General features: G+C 45.9%; 1 long non-coding RNA gene across 1 annotated transcript; it reads left to right on the forward strand.

The window, feature by feature from the left end:
* The first annotated feature begins 2,825 nt into the window (after window positions 1–2,825).
* Window positions 2,826–11,764, forward strand: LOC144305404 (uncharacterized). The gene is made up of 3 exons (XR_013372444.1): window positions 2,826–3,233; window positions 3,763–3,889; window positions 11,518–11,764. It is a non-coding gene; the product is annotated as an uncharacterized LOC144305404 (long non-coding RNA).
* The last annotated feature ends 4,311 nt before the right edge of the window (window positions 11,765–16,075 follow it).

The raw sequence follows: 16,075 nt of genomic DNA on the forward strand, positions 1-16,075 counted from the left end.
AAAGGTCCACTTTCTGGAAAGTTCTTCCCTCTGCAATCACCACCCCACCCCTCAGATCAGCGTGGTTTGCTCCTTCACCACCACTGGGTCTTGCTCAAATGCATTCTCTATTTTTTATTTTTTATTTTTTTTCAAATGCATTCTTTAGTGAAGGCATATGGGACTACCCTCCATAAGACTGTACCTCACTGTCTTACCCCACCACACTCCCCTGTCTTACGCCCTTGGTTTACTCTTTTCCTTTGAAGAAACCATCACTTTTGTTTTCCATTAAAATTCTTCCTTAGTTTGTTGCATGTTTTTTCCCATTCCCAAATAAGCCCATGATTTTTGTTGTTGACCATTACTGTAACCCGTAGCCCCTAGACAGCTATCTGGCACATAGTCGGCACTCATGGAATAGTTACTAAATAAGAGAATTTAAAAGTTAGTGACCATTATTATTATTTACTTGTCTGATCATTTCTTTCTCTTCCTTCTTTAGTAACCCTCGGTGGTGTTGAACCATGCCTTAACCGGAGACATAGCTCAGCTTTGTCATCACTTCCTCCAGGCAGTCTTGCCTGAATTTCCTATGTCAGTTCCTCTTGTTTTGCCTCTCACAACGTTGATCTCTGTTGTGTGATTATTTGGTTTAAATCTATCTTTTCTCCTAGACTTATATTGGTAGGGACTTCATCGATTATTGTTTGCCTCCATATTCCCAACATTTGGTACAGTGCTTGGTACATACAAAATAACATAGTGAATAAACAAATAAATGAATGAATGAATGATCAGAATAAGCTTTTGATCTTTTTTGCCTTTTCTGAAACTAATTTTGGATATTACCCCTCTGGCTCTGCTGGGTTTAGTGTTTGTTCATGATTAATAAGCTTTGGCATTCTTAATGTGCCATTTCCTCATTGACATGGAACAGTATAGCTTAAGCCACGCTGGGCTCTGGTAAGTATTCACAAATATTTCTCATCGGTTTGTATTCAGAGTAAAAGATGAAAGAGCAATGGGTTGCCAGTTAGCAAGAATTCATTTGCTATTGTTCAGATCTGTGAAAGCATCCAATTAATATTACGCATGAATATTTGACAATAAGAAGGATCCTGGAAATTAGTCTAGTAATAAAAAGAACAAAGCGAAGGTAGATGCATTCTTCTTCATTGGGATGGAGAGATGATGGCAACTGTCGTGTAGGCAGGAGGAAGGAATGGCCATTTACTGGGAGCCTGTCACATGTCAGATTCCATTCAAGATACTTTGTATTTGTGATCCCTTTTGGTCCAAACCGCGAGTGCAGTTGAGTTGAAAAAACACCAGTGACCATGGACACGTATGCATGCGTGCTTTTACGTGTCCATATTCGCAGATATTGAAATTAAGAGGCTCTAGCCCTGTCTCTGCTTCATAGTAGGTCTCACGCTGGAGCAGAGCAATTCATGCCATTGCGCCTCAATTCCTGCGTTTGTAAAGTGTAGATCATAAGGCCTATCTCACAGAGCTGGTATTAAGATCAAATAAAATAATGGATATGAACATTCTTTGAAATATTGAAAGCAAGTGTGTGTGTGTGTGTGTGTGTGTGTGGTGTTGTAAGGATCAAAGCAATAATTTCTCTCTTTGGATATCAAAATATGTCTTCATTTCCCCTGGTGAAAGCTAGATGTGGGGTACAGTCACACTGTATCAGCTTATTACCCATTCACTTATTGCAACTCAATCTAATAAAAATATTGAACACTTGTGGTGTGCCAGACTCCATAAGGCCACGGAGAATAAAATGAACCAAACATGATCCTGCCGCAAGGAGTTCACACTCGAAAGGAGGAAGCATATGGATATAAAAATAACTACAAGATTCAAGGCAGAACATGCATAATTCTAGAGATCTTAAGAAATCACACCCAGTAATTTGTGCCATAGATATATACTGAGTAACAGCTGTGGGCCAGGCACTGTTCTAGAACCCAGCAAAAGAGTAGAGATGAAAAACAAATGTTTCAAGCCTGTTTTCACGGGGCTTCCATTCTCAGGCACAAAAAGGGAGAAGCAGCTCATAACCCAAAGGATAAACAAACCAATCTCAGTTAACTGCTGAGCCGCAAATAAAACAGGGTAATGTGATAATGAGTTCTGGAAGAGCAGTGGTCAGCTAAGGTTTCCGTCATCGGAGCGGAGACAGAGGCGGCCTCAAGGAGAGCTGCTGCTTCTTCTTCTTCTTAATATATCTATTTTATTATTTATTTATTTATTTATTTATTTATTTATTTATTTATTTGGAGTTCAATTTGCCAACATATAGCATAATACCCAGTGCTCATCCTGCCACGTGCCCCCCTCAGTGCCCATCACCCAGTCACCCCAACCCCACCCACCTCCCTTTCCACTGCCCCTTGTTCGTTTCCCAGAATTAGGAGTCTCTCATGTTTTGTCTCCCTCACTGATATTTTCACTCATTTTCTCTCCTTTCCCCTTTATTCCCTTTCACAATTTTTTATATTCTCCAAAGGAATGAGACCATATAATGTTTGTCCTTCTCCGATTGGCTTATTTCACTCAGCATAATACCTTCCAGTTCCCTCCACGTTGGAGCAAATGGTGGGTATTTGTCGTTTCTAATGGCTGAGGAATATTCCATCAGATACACAGATCACAGCTTCTTTGTCCATCATCCGTCGATGGACACCGAGGCTCCTTCCACAGTTTGGCTATTGTGGACATTGCTGCTATAAACATTAGGATGCAGGTTTCCCGATGTTTCGCTGCATTTGCATCTTTGGGGTAAATCCCCAGCAGTGCAATTGCTGGGTGTAGGGCAGATCTATTTTTACCTCTTTGAGGAACCTCCACACAGTTTCCCAGAGTGGCTGCACCAGTTCCCATTCCCACCAACAGTGCAGGAGGGTTTCCCTTCCTCCACATCCTCTCCAACACTTGTTTCCCGCCTTGTTAATTTTTACAGCATCCTGCCCGGAGTGGAGGGCAGGAGCTGGGGTCTGTGGGCTTGAAGCTCAGAAAGGAGGCTCCCCGGGAAAGCGAGCTCTGAGGAATCCTGAGCAAGTGTGCAAGCACAGGAGACACGCCAGGGTGCCCCCGGGCCAGCCCAGACACCCCATGCCAGCCTCTGGGAGGAACCCAGGGCGAACGAAGCACAATGGGGAGCCAAGGAAGCCTTCAGAAAGGGAAGAGATGGGATCTGCTTTACAGTTTAAGTCGGATCTGGGTGCTCTGCGGAGTGGGTAAGGCCGCAGTGGGGAGAAAGGGAACCCAGAAAGACCAGACGAGATGCTATTCCTGCAGTCCAGGTAGAGGACAGGGAATGGTGGCTGGTCACTAAGCTAGCAGCCGCTAGAAGGGGGGTGGGGGGGAGGACAGATGCAGCATATATTTTGGTGGTGAGCCAACAAGAATCTGAAGAGGAGGAAAAAGGTTGTTTCTAAATGAAGAATGCTTTACTATCTATCTTTAGTCCCAAATTCTTTTATGTCGAAAAATACATTAATCCTATAAATATACCTAATGTACATTTAAGCTATTAAAATTCTTTGACTCTTTAAATATAGTACATGCTTATTAAAGAAATTGTAAAGAAGAGAAAAGCAAAAATTAAGAAAACCTATACAAAGTCTATATAGAATATAAAATCTGCTACGTACATCCCTAAGAGCAGGATGCCTGTATTTTCCCCCCAGGACTATGATAGGCTCCTGTGCTTCTGAGGCGGTTGTGCAGTATCAGACTGTGCCTTTTTTGTTTGTTTTTCTGTAGCACCTTTCGAAAACCGGAAAGTCTGACGACCTGCACACACGTACCCAGCGTGGACGTGTCTTCTATCGGGGAGAGGACTGCCGGCCCCGGGGCAAACGGGCCTGGGACTGCCCAGCCGTCCCGGCAGGTGAGGGGCCGGCCCTCCCCGAGGCCGCGGGCGTGACGCGAGCCCCGCTGCAAGCGCAGTCCCGCCCCCGCCGGTCGGGGGGCAGGTGGCGCGTCCGTCCTCGGAGCCGGGCCGGGCCGGGCCGCGGGCGCAGTGAGGCCGGTGGGGGCCGGAGGCCCGCGCGCACCTGCCCCGGGGCCCAGGCCTGCGGGCGCCCAGCACGGCTTGGACCTACGGGCTCGCGGGGCGGGGCGCGGGCGGGGCGCGGGCGGGGCGAGTCCGGGGAGGCCGAGGGGCGCGGGGTCCGCGGCGGCGCCCCCTCCCCGAGCGCGCTCTCCCCGCGGCGCCCCCTCCCACCCGCGCGTCCTGAGCGGGACCCGGAGCCCGGCTGGCGCGGACGGACCGGCGGCGGCGCGCTCGGCCTGGGGGCCCGACTCAGGGGCCGCCCCCCGCCCCCCGCCCCCCGCCGTCGGGGCCGCGGAGCTCGGGCCGCCCGGGTGCCGCCGACCGCCAGGGGGCGAGCCGCTCGCGTCCCCGCCGCCCGCGCCCTTCCCCGCCCTGCGCGCCCCCCACCGCCGCCCTGCGCGCCCCGCCGACCCCCCGTGCCCTGCGCGCCCCCCACCGCCGCCCTGCGCGCCCCATCCCCGCCCTGCGCGCCACCCCTCACACCCCCAGCGCCCTGCGCGCCCCCGCACCCCACGGCGCCTTGCACGCCCCCCCACACGCCGCCCTGGGCGCTCCCCTGCACGCCCCCCGCCACCCTGCGCACCCCCCCGGGCCTCCCCGCGCGCCCCCCCGCCGCTCCGCCGCCGCCCCGCGCACCCCCCCACCGCCCCGCGCACCCCCCTGCGCACCTCCCCGTCGTCCCGCGCGGCCCCCCGCCACCACCCTGCGCACCCCCCGGCCTCCCTGCACGCCCCTCCCCCCGCCGCCCCGCGCGCCCCCCCCTCACCGCCCCGCGCGCCCCCCCGTCGCCCTGCGCGTCACCCCCCCCGCCGCCCCGCCGCCCCGCGCCCGCACAATGCCGCCCTTTATCGGGCTGAAAAATAGGAGTTTGATTCTCCGGCGGCGCCGGGATGACCTCATCACCCATGAAAGTCAGGGAAAACGGGGAGTGGATGACAGGCAGGAAAATAAAGGTCGCACTTCCCCCCTCCCACGTCGCCGCCTACACCGAGCACCGGCGCTGCACGCGGTTTAAAACCCACTTTGCGGGAGTCGGGAGGTGGGGGGAGGGGGAGGGCGAGGCGGAATCCCTCGGGGACGGGGTGGGGGGTGGGGAAGGTTGCCGCCTCCCCCTGCGCCCGCCTGCCTCGGGGCTCCGTCCCCGCGTCACCAAATGCCAGGCCGCCAAGGCGCTCGAGGAAAGGGTGACTCCCCGCAAATACTCGTAGCCACGCCCCAGGGGGTCCGTCTGGCCCAGGTGCCAGTAAAGGTCCTCAGCGATTTGAGACTGCCAGCCTGGGCACCCCGGGGGCCTGCCTGGGAGTCGCCGCGTTCGGTGCCCCCACAAAGCTCGGTAAGGGTGAGGTCTGCGTGGGAGAGCCAGGAAGGTGCCTCCCCAGACATCCCCCAGACCCGCGACTCGGCCGTTGGACTTTTCCTTCTGGGGCTGAGCGGAACATGCTGATAGAAGCTACTGTCTGTTGATCAAGCACTTGCTGCTGTCGGCGTCCTGCTAACCATTTTACTCTTGTGGCCTCATCAGATCCTTAGGGCAGCCTATCAGTTACGTCCTAGTGTTGGCCCCACTGTTGAAGAAGTTGAGGTGAAGTTACTCGCCCAAAGTCAGGAAAGCCAGCAAAGAGCAGCCTCAGCAGTGAGTGACCCCGGAGCCCCTGCTCTTGAGCACCATGCTGTGTGTCTTAAACACATGTCGAAGTCTTAAAGTCTTAGTCTTTAGTCTTAGTCTAAGTCGGCCAAGTCTTAAAGTTTCTAGATTCCTAAGCAAAGAAGGCTGTGTGTGAGCCCAGGATGGCAGCTCTCACATGAGGCCTGCCTAGGCCAAACCAAAGGCTCCTCCTAGCAGCAGCTCTCGAAAAGGTGAAAAATATACAAAGAAATTCTCATCTGAACCATTGGTCCTGGCAACGGCTTATAAGCTGGAAATAAAGTGGCCGGAAGAAGGAGACTTTCGCCAGAGGGTCCTTCCTCCCCTGGCCAATCACTCACCAAGGATTTGCTCCCAGGGGGCTGGGCCCTGGGCCGTCATGAGGAAGAAAACAGACATGGTCCATCCCCTCATGGGAACTCACCAGGAAGGAGGTTGTAAAATAAGTGAACAACGAAACAGGTAATTATGATTTGTGATGTATTTGGGTGTGTGGGGAGAGAGAGAGAGAGAGAGAGAGAGAGAGAGAGAGCAGGCCTGCCTGAGGAAATGACATTCAGTGGGCAGCAGGGGATGGCAGGGAGCACGTCACTGAGGGACAGGGAAGGCCTTGAGGAGGAAACCTGTTGAGTGGGGAGGAGTCAGAGAGCTCACGGGGGTCTTGGAAACCCAAGTGAGGATTTTGAACGTCACGTCAAGTGCAATGGGAAGACCCCTTGATGAGTTTGAAGCGTCAGAGTGACCTGATTTGATTTCTATTTCAGGATGACTACTTTGTGTTGGGGAGAATGGCGGGGAGATGGGACAGGGGGACGGGCGTGGGGACACCACCAGGAAGTTCGTGCAATAGCTCCGGGGAGAGAGGACAGCCTGGCCGAGGCCTGGCACACTGATGCCGGAGAGAAGCAGAGGAACTATTTGCAGGCTTGGTGACAGATGCATCCCTCAGGAGAACCGAGGAACAGCAAGGAGTCAGGGCCCTCTCGGGGTCTCTGGCTCGAGGCTGAATGAGGCCTCCCTGACACGGCCAACAGGCCACGGCAGGGGCGCGAGCTGGGGCAAGGACTGGCTTGGGCCTTTCTTATTTGAAGGGCAAAGGCTGCTGTCCATCAGACAGAAAGGAGGCTTCGAAAGGAAGCTTTGGGTGACTCGTCATTTCTTCATGGAAATGACCTTTTTTTGTTACCTCCACAGTCCAAACGGCAAACAATATTGTTGTGAGTAAAATGGGGTGAGGAAGCAAGGGAGCAGTGATACGTGGTTTTCTTTTGTTATAAAACCGGGAGTGTGTGAGCTCCAGAGGACCCCGAAGAACCATCCAGCAGGAATCTAGGCTGGAATGGGATCCGCAGGGCTAGCCAGGTGCCCTGGGGCTTACGGGCCCGCATGTGGGGCGTCACAGTTGGAAAGGATCACATTATACCCATCAGGAAACTAAAGATCCAGAGAGCTGAAGTGACCTGTGCAAGATCACAGAGCGAATCTGCAATGAACAGAGGGAAAAATAGATCTTGGGGTTCTCTCCTACGCCACTCTTCCTCTCAGGGGTCAAGGCTTTCTCTTAGACACACAGCCTTTGTAAGGAGCAATTGCTGGACTCCTGTTAAACTTTCATCCAAAATAGTGAGAAATGCACATCTCTCGGGTCTTCCTACCATTCTGCAATTCTCCAGATCAAGGACCCCCACTTCCCACCTCATAGTTTGGCATCTGGCCAGGCAGTGCTGCCCAAAATACCAGCTCCTGGCAACAGATCCTTCTTTCCTGAGTCAGAAGGGGTGAGTGGATTATTTCTTTCCTTTAGGGGCACCAGTAGGATGCACTCCTGTCTTTGTGGGAGGCTCCCAATTATAAAGGTGGAACGGTCACCCGCTATGCCCAGACCTTTTACCTACAGAATTCTGCTAAGTTAATGAAGGCAACGTGAGCTGCTTCTCTCCTTTCCCGTTCTGTTTTCTTGCCTTCCTTTCTTTGAAAATTTCAGAATTGGGCTGGAACTGAAAATCATTATGTTATGCGAAGGAAGCACTTCTGCTCTAGAGTCATGTAAGTGTCTGGTTTTTTTTTTTTTTTCCCTAATGTATAAAGAAATGTGAGATGCGATCCATTGACCAACCACTTTGACTTACCCAAAGCAGAAATATGATGACAGTTCGCTACTACCAAAGTAAAGCGAGAAGGGTGAAAACCATTGGATCTATTTATTTATCACACCATCTTGAAATCCAGTTTCTCACAGTTATGATCGGAGGGGATATTTCATAATTGTGAATCTTAGGTGTTAGGTATAAACAGTCCTAATGGCTCCACTTCACTAATTCCTTTTATTTTTTTTTCTTTAATACATTTTTATTATGGTGAAATTCACGTAACATAAAATTAACCATTTTAAAGTATACAACCTGGTAGCACTGAGTTCAACTACCTCCTCTCTCTAGATTCCAAACATTTTCATCACCCCCAAAGAAAACTGTGTCCCTTGTATTCTTGAACCAGCAAAGCAAGAGCCTTAAGGTCCCATCTGAGGGCTATGATTAACTCACTCAAACTTGACCCTGGGCAAGCCACCAATCATTTCTGGACCTCAGTCTCATCATGTAGAAAATAGGAGAGTTTGATTAAGATGACTAATTCCTTTTAATCTCTACAAGTGGTAAACGTTTATGTGTGTCTAAGTCTTTTTTCCCCAATTTTATTGATATATAATTGACACGCAGCCCTGTATAAGTTTAAGTGTATAGCATGATGATTTCAGGTGGTACCTGAAATTATTATTGTTTTTATTTACTCAATGTTCTTCTGAAGATTTTATTTTATTCTATTTATTTTATTTTATTTTATTTTATTTTATTTTATTTTATTTTATTTTATTTATTTAGAGAGGGAGAGAACAAAGTGAGGTGGCTGGGGCAGAGGCAGAGGGAGAGAGAGAATCTCAAGCAGGCTCCACACCCAGCATGGAGCCGGACACGGGGCTCAGTCTCAAGACCCTGAGATCATGAACTGAGCCGAAACCGAAAGTGAGATCCTCAACTGACTGAAATGTTTAATTTCCAGGATTGTCACAGTCTCTTCCCATTGCAAGGCTAGTAATATTTAATGTCAGTTATTTTCTGAAGAAGAATACACTCCAAACTATGATTTGCAGGAAAAGCATCTGATGGCATTTCTCAGCAGAGATTGACATTTATGCAAGAGAAAACAGCCATAATGATTTTTCAAATAAACAACTAGGTAAAAACAATGGCATGAGGAGATGGTTATGAATCATTCCTACCATATAGAGTTTAATCAGAGGACTATCCATAATTTAATCAAATCACTTAAATGCTGAAAGATGCTTTAGTATTCAGTGATAGTTCCTTTACACCATTCTTCCCACGTTGACTAAAGGAGGTTTAATTTTAAAATTTGTACTTTTCTGCATTTTTTATTATTTCTGCAGTGCATATGTGGAACTTTTATTAAAAGAAAAAAAAAAGCAAAAGCATTAAAGAAAATTCATTCCTTATAAGAAAGACCACCTCAAAACCAGAGGATTGTTGCATAATGGATGAAGGCTCCTTTGATATTAATCTCCAACAGAAGTCATTTAGGGCAAGATGCCTGTAAGAACAGGGAGGGCCTCCTCAAACAATAGGAGGAGCTTGAGAGTTAGGAATGCTTTAATCAGGCTGCCCCTAAATAGGAAAAAAAAGTTTATTCTTTGAAAAATAACAGTGATTTGGGATTTGTACACCAAGATATATGCTGAAATGACACGGCATTGAGTTTTTTCTCCATAGAGATGGGGCTCTTGCTGGTCTTGAACAGAAGCATTAAATTGAGAGATGTCTATCTGGGAGTAGGCGTCCAGTTTGTAACTACGGAGCACCATGAGTTAACTGTCCTAATTAGATTTATAGTCCGTGGCCTTGACCTCATTAGGAAACAGTGACATTAACTGCTCACTAGCGAGCAAGAACATTGATAACCCAACACTGTGACAGCAGACCTTTCTCAAGCAGACACGGGACAGTGATGGCAATTTCCTTCTGGAGGTTATAAGCTAATGAATTATTAAGAACAACTCTCTTGATAAACAAATAGAAGCCTTCTTATTTTTTTTTTTCTTTTCATGCTGCTTATCTGGCCTTGGCAAGCTGTTCATTGATGAGAAAACATTTCTTTAACAACAAGGTTTTCGGGAGGTCCCACTTTTTTCATGGCCATCTTGATAGCCTCTGACATGCTCAAACATAAACATGTTGCTTTCACCATCTCTCCCTGCTGTGCACACATGTCTTTTTTTTTTTTTTTTTTTTTTTTTTGTAGGGACTTGACTTTGGCTTCTTGATACTAATTAAGGAAAGAAGACTGGGACTGAAAACTTCTTTCGGGATGCCTGGGTGGCTCAGTGGTTGAGTGTCTGTCTGCCTTTGGCTCAGAGTGTAATCGTGGGGTCTTGGGATCACATCCCAAATCAGGCTCCCTGCATGGAGCCTGCTTCTCCCTCTGCCTGTCTCTCTCTTGTGTGTTTCTCATGAATAAATAAATAAAACATTTTTTTTAAAAACCTTTTTTCTATTGTATTCCGACAAAAATACCTTTCCCGCTCTTCAGCCATTTGACTTGCCATCCCCTTTAATTCCTTCAGTTTGGAGCTGTGGTTCCCAATGCTTTTCCTGCAGAAACTGGCAGAGGCATGTGTCATCCGCTGCCCAGGTGCAGATATAGGAGAGTCTACAGATTGCTTGCCTTCCTCCTCCTCTCCCGCTCCTGTCCCTTCCTGAAAGCACGTTGGAATGGGTGCAAGTGATGGTGACCTTAGCACCAGGATAATCTCCTATCTACCCACTCCAATTTACCTGAGAAACAAACACCCTATGTGCAAACCAGAGATGTTTCTTACTTGTAACAAATTTTCTGTGGCAAACTTCCCAACTGGCTGAGACAATATGTCCTAGCACTGTGGTTGGGAATTAGAGCTGTGGTCTATTACCATTTTCTCTCTCTCTCTTTTTTAAGACTTTATTTATTTATTTATTTATTTATCTATTTATTTATTTATTTTTATATTCACGTTTAGAGCAGAAGTTTCTCCAGGAGGCAGTGTTTAATCTGTCCAGGAGAAAATAAACTCTAAGATCTGAGGCCTTAAAAAAAAAAATCTGAGGCCTATTAATGAAAAATGCAATGTGCAGAGATACTAAAATGGTCCAGGTTGTGTTGATACATATTGAGAGAAAATGCACTGATCAAGACACTTGCTCTTCTTAGGATAGAATTTCTTCTTCTTTAAAATGGAAAGAATGGGGGTGCCTGGGTGGCTGAGTATGTTAAGTGCTGGACTCTTGGTTTCAGGCTCAGGGTCATGATCTCAGGGTTGTGAGATCAAGCCCCATGTGAAGCCCTGCAGAGGGGCTCTGTGCTCAGTGAGGAGTTTGCTCGAAATTCTCTCTCCCTCTCCCTCTGCCTCTGCCTCTCCCCCTGCTCGTGCACACACTCTCTCTAAGATAAATAAATAATTAAAATGTTTAAAAAATAAAATAAAATAGAAAGAATAATAGTAATTATTACCTTATAGGACTCTTAGTACCAGTAAAGTACTGTAAGTGCTGCCTGCTACATAATAATCTCATAGCAAAGGCTAATGTCATTGCTATTACTCTCATTATGTGGACATGGCCATTTTTGTGTTAAACTAAGGATAAATTCCAACACTGCTGGTATGCTACTTCTACTAGCACTGAATTCATCCTAACTATGACATAATAATGAAAGGGACATAGGTTTGTGACCATTTCTTTTTTTCTTTTTCTTTTTCTTTTTTTTAAAGTAGTCTCCCCATCAAGTTTGGAGCCTCACAAGGGGTCTGAACTCAACCGCCCCAAGAACAAGACCTAAGCTGATATCAAGATTCGTACACTTGGGATCCTTGGGTGGTGCAGCGGTTTGGCGCCTGCCTTTGGCCCAGGGCGCGATCCTGGAGACCCGGGATCGAATCCCACATCGGGCTCCCGGTGCATGGAGCCTGCTTCTCCCTCTGCCTACTATGTCTCTGCCTCTCTCTCTCTCTCTCTCTCTCTATCATAAATAAATAAAAATTGAAAAAAAAATTTAAAAAAAAGATTCATACACTTAACAGACTGAGCCACCCAGGCGCCCTGTGACCTTTTCTTTTAGCCAGTCTGAATCATCATTGAGCCAGAATAGAGGTACAAGTAGATAGAAAAATAGCTTTTAAAAATGGTTGATTTCTAATGGAAGTGTAAATTGGTATGAACCTTCTAAAGGGTGTTAAAAGCCTTAAAATGTGAGTATCCTATGTCCCAGCAATTCCTTAACTGTGAATTTGTCTCGTGGAAATAATTAGAGATGTGCGAAAAGATACATGTGCAAGACGCTTCATCAAATTTATTTATAACACAAAAACTGGAAGAGCCTTAATGTCCAACAATAAGCTACTAGTTTAGTAAAATATGCACATTTATATGAAGGAATGCTGCATTGACATTAGAAAGTGTGCTGTAGAAGACTATATATTGACAGGGACAAATGTTCCTGACATATAGTCCAGTGAAAATAGCAGGTTACAAAACAGTATATTATAAAAATACTATCCTTATATAAATATAACAATTGGACTGAGGCATACCAAAGCAGATATTTTTAAAATGAAGCTTGCCATATTCTCAAAACTTCTTTGGATCTTCCCATGTACCTAGAGTATGCATCTTACTTTTTGCCTATTCTTGTTCTTGTTAATTCTTCATCTAGCCAGCTTATTTGTATAATCTAATCTGGTTACTAAAGTCTTAAGCCCTCTCAGTTGAATATTCTGTCAAAACTCAGTATTATTAACTGTCACTGTTCATAGTTGCAAGCTTCCCATCCATGAACACTGTCTACCCTACCATTGCAGACTCTGAGTGTAGTGGGGAAGAAAGAGAAATACTTTTTTGTGCCTACCTGAGGGTATCAGTAGTGGATGGATGACCTGGTCCTGATCAGATGCCACTGTTTTTCGGCATATGCTGCTCTGGAGTCTCTGTTTAAACTCTATGTGTGGTTTTCTGATGACACAGTTTGTTTCCCACTAATCTCACGGAGCACTCCTTTACCACAGAAGGGTGGCATGTGTTCCTTTGGCCCCCATCCAGGAGGCCGTACACCTCCTCTCTGCTAACGTGTACTCCCATCAGGCCATGAGGCCTCCCTCTGTGCCTTCTGAGAGTCATGGAGAGTTGAGAAAGGTGTTCCCCCTTCCTTTTCTCTCTTCCAGGAACACTACAAAATCTCTTTGAGCCCTCCTGGCATGGATTACTCCATAGAAACTGAGCCTCCCCACATCACTTGAGATATAGGAATCTTCAATATTAAAGGAAGGTGTATGAACCATCTCCCTTGCTCCCTGGGGCAGTGGTGGGGGTGGTGGGGATAGGATGGGATGGAGGAAGGGCCATGGAGCAGGACAAGTCGACTTGTCATCCCTAAAGGGCCTCAGAGACCATCCTCAGAATTTCTGCCAGGACTCCCTCTATTACAAATATATATATATATATATATATATATATATATATATATATATATAAAATTATATGTAAATAAGATACAATTGCTTCATTATAAATATAGAGTTCCATGAATAGTAACAAATACATCCCCTCATGTGATCACCACACCCAAGATGTGGAGCATTTTCATCTGTCCAAAAAGTCTCCTCTTGCTCCTACTAAGTCAGTTCCTGCTCATCTTGGCAACTGCTGACTTACTTTTTATTCCTTGAGATTTGTTAGAATTTCACATAAGTGGTATAATGCAGCACTTACTTTTTTGTGTCTGGCTAAGCCTAATATGTCTGAAATGCATCCCTGGCTTGTTGCTGTGGCTTGTTTCTTTTCATTGGTAAATAGCATTTTGTTACATGGACGTGTCACAACTTACTCATCCAATCACTTGATTGATATTTGGGTTATTTCCAGTTTTGAGCTATTACAAATAACACTGCAATAAACATCTATGCACAAGTCCTCATGTGGATCGATGCCCTAATTTCTCTTAAGAAAATACCTAAGAGTGAAGTGACTGGATCATATGATGGTGTACATTATAATGGTGTAAAACTGCCAAATCTTTTCCAAAGTAGTTATGCAGTTTTTCATTCCCACCAGAAGTGTATAAAAATTCTAGTTCCTCCATTGTTGCCAACACTTGTTTTTGTCAGTCTTGATAATTTTAACCCTCTGGGTGAAGTATAGTGGTGTTCTATTGTGGCTTTAATGTGCATTTGCTGATAAATAATGATGTTAAGGATCTTTTGTGTGCTTATTGACCACGTGTATGTCTTCTTTGGCAAAGTATTTATTCTATTGCTCTTTTTTAAAGAAATAAACATTTTAGGGATGCCAGGGTAGCTCAGCGGTTGAGCATCTGCCTTTGGCTCCGGTCATGATCCTGGGGTCCTGGGATAGGGTCCTGCATCAGACTCCTCCCTACAGGGAACCTGCTTGTCCTTCTGCCTCTGTCTCTGCCTCTCTGTGTGTATGTCTCGTGAATAAATGAATAAAATCTTAAAAAAGATGGAGGGGTGATACATCCCTGAAGTAAAATATCTGAATATATAATTTAGAATACTTCTATATGAGAAATTTGCCTCTCTGCTTTATTTACTTATTTGCCTATCTACTTATTTACTTATTCAATCATTTACTTATCCAATATGGACTCATTAGTATTTATTTTATAATTGGAACTATAACCCATGTATACATGTATCATGTATCTATACTACATGATAGATTTTGGTGCTCAAATTGCTCCAGCTTTGGCCCCTGGGAGTTCTTTCAATTAGCTCCTGTGTCCATCTGACATTTCCCTATCATTGTGTTTTTTTCAAGCACTTCCTTTCCAGAGCTATGCGATGCTATCTAGGAGAAAGGATTTGACAAGTTAATAAATTTGCATTTTCTCCTACCCAAGGGCTTGCAGGGCTCGAATCCTCCCGCACTCCATGGCTGCCGTACCCTTCACACATGTCCCTCCCACAGATGCCATCTTTGTTTAGAGGACATAGGGCATGATCTGCAGAGGAATAGGGTTCATAGGGAAAGAAGCTTACTCTAAGTGGGAACCCTGTGATAGCACTGAGTCTAAGATTGTCCGTGTTGAGGCACCAATGTGTCCTATAAGAACTGTATAATGTGCGTGGTATGCAGAGCTCTCTAAAGCAGTTTGAACAGTGGTTTACCAGATGGAGGAATTTACACACCTAAGTCAACCCAAACAAGTGGCCGCCCTTTCTGTTTTTAAAAACCTCCTGCAATGGAGCACCTCAGCTACCTCTTCCATTGTTTAGGTAAGTTTTTTGTCCAGTTGCTCTGTATCATTGGTCAGAGAACCATAGCCCACAGGCCAAACCCAGTCCACTGATTGTGTTTGTCAGTAAAATTTTATTGGGACACAGCCAGTCATTCATTTGTGCATGATTTATGGCTACTTTCACATTCAAATGGCAGACTTGAGTACACACTGTTGCAAAGGCTAAAGAAATATTTCTCTGGCTCTTTATAGAAAAAGTTTCCTGACCACTGCTCTATTTCATGACTACCCGGAATTGTACACAACCATAGAGGGCCATTGTCCTGAGTTATAGCCTAGGGCGAGACAGAGAACCACCCATCAGAGCCATCTCTACAAGCAAAGTTCATATGAGATGTCTTAAATACCCACTTGCAAAATTAAATAACCCTGTTTATGTAATCCCCTTCATTTAACCTTCTCTCTCTTATCTGGAACCAAAATTTACAATTCTCACACATGCTTAATTGCTAAACAGGCTCACAAGTTAGGAATACATATGCAAAAGCCTAAAGTGTTGATCAAATATTTTTTTAGAAATTCAGAAGCAAGACAAACTTTCTCTTTCACCAGAGGCCCTTAAACATTAAGAGAAATGAGATGCACCTAGCTGCCCCGTGGGGGTCAGATCATTTCCACCTTTCTGCTCCCCTAAATTCACGTTATATTGATCTGCAGAAATGCTTCAGGCGATCTACGTGGAGAGGACACCAGGCACAACAAGGGGCTTCAGAAATAAAACGTAAATTGCGTTTTAATGAAGCACAACGATCACAAAATCGTGAAGTGATCAGGGAAATTTTCTAGGGAGAGTTTTAATTTATTTAGCTTTTTCTATGTTCATATTTCTAAGAAAGAAAGGAAGGAAGGAAGGAAGGGAGGGGAGGGAGGGAGGGAGGGAGGGAGGGAAGAACGGGAAGGGAGAGGAAGAGAAGGGAAGGGTTAGGGTTAGAAGGGAAGGGAAGGGAAGAGAAAGGAAGGGAAGAGAACAAAGGCAGGCAGGCAGGCTACTGAGAATGGCTCCCAGCTCTTTAAAG

Source organism: Canis aureus, chromosome 35, assembly GCF_053574225.1.
Source record: "Canis aureus isolate CA01 chromosome 35, VMU_Caureus_v.1.0, whole genome shotgun sequence".
NCBI classification, from domain to species: Eukaryota; Metazoa; Chordata; class Mammalia; order Carnivora; family Canidae; genus Canis; species Canis aureus.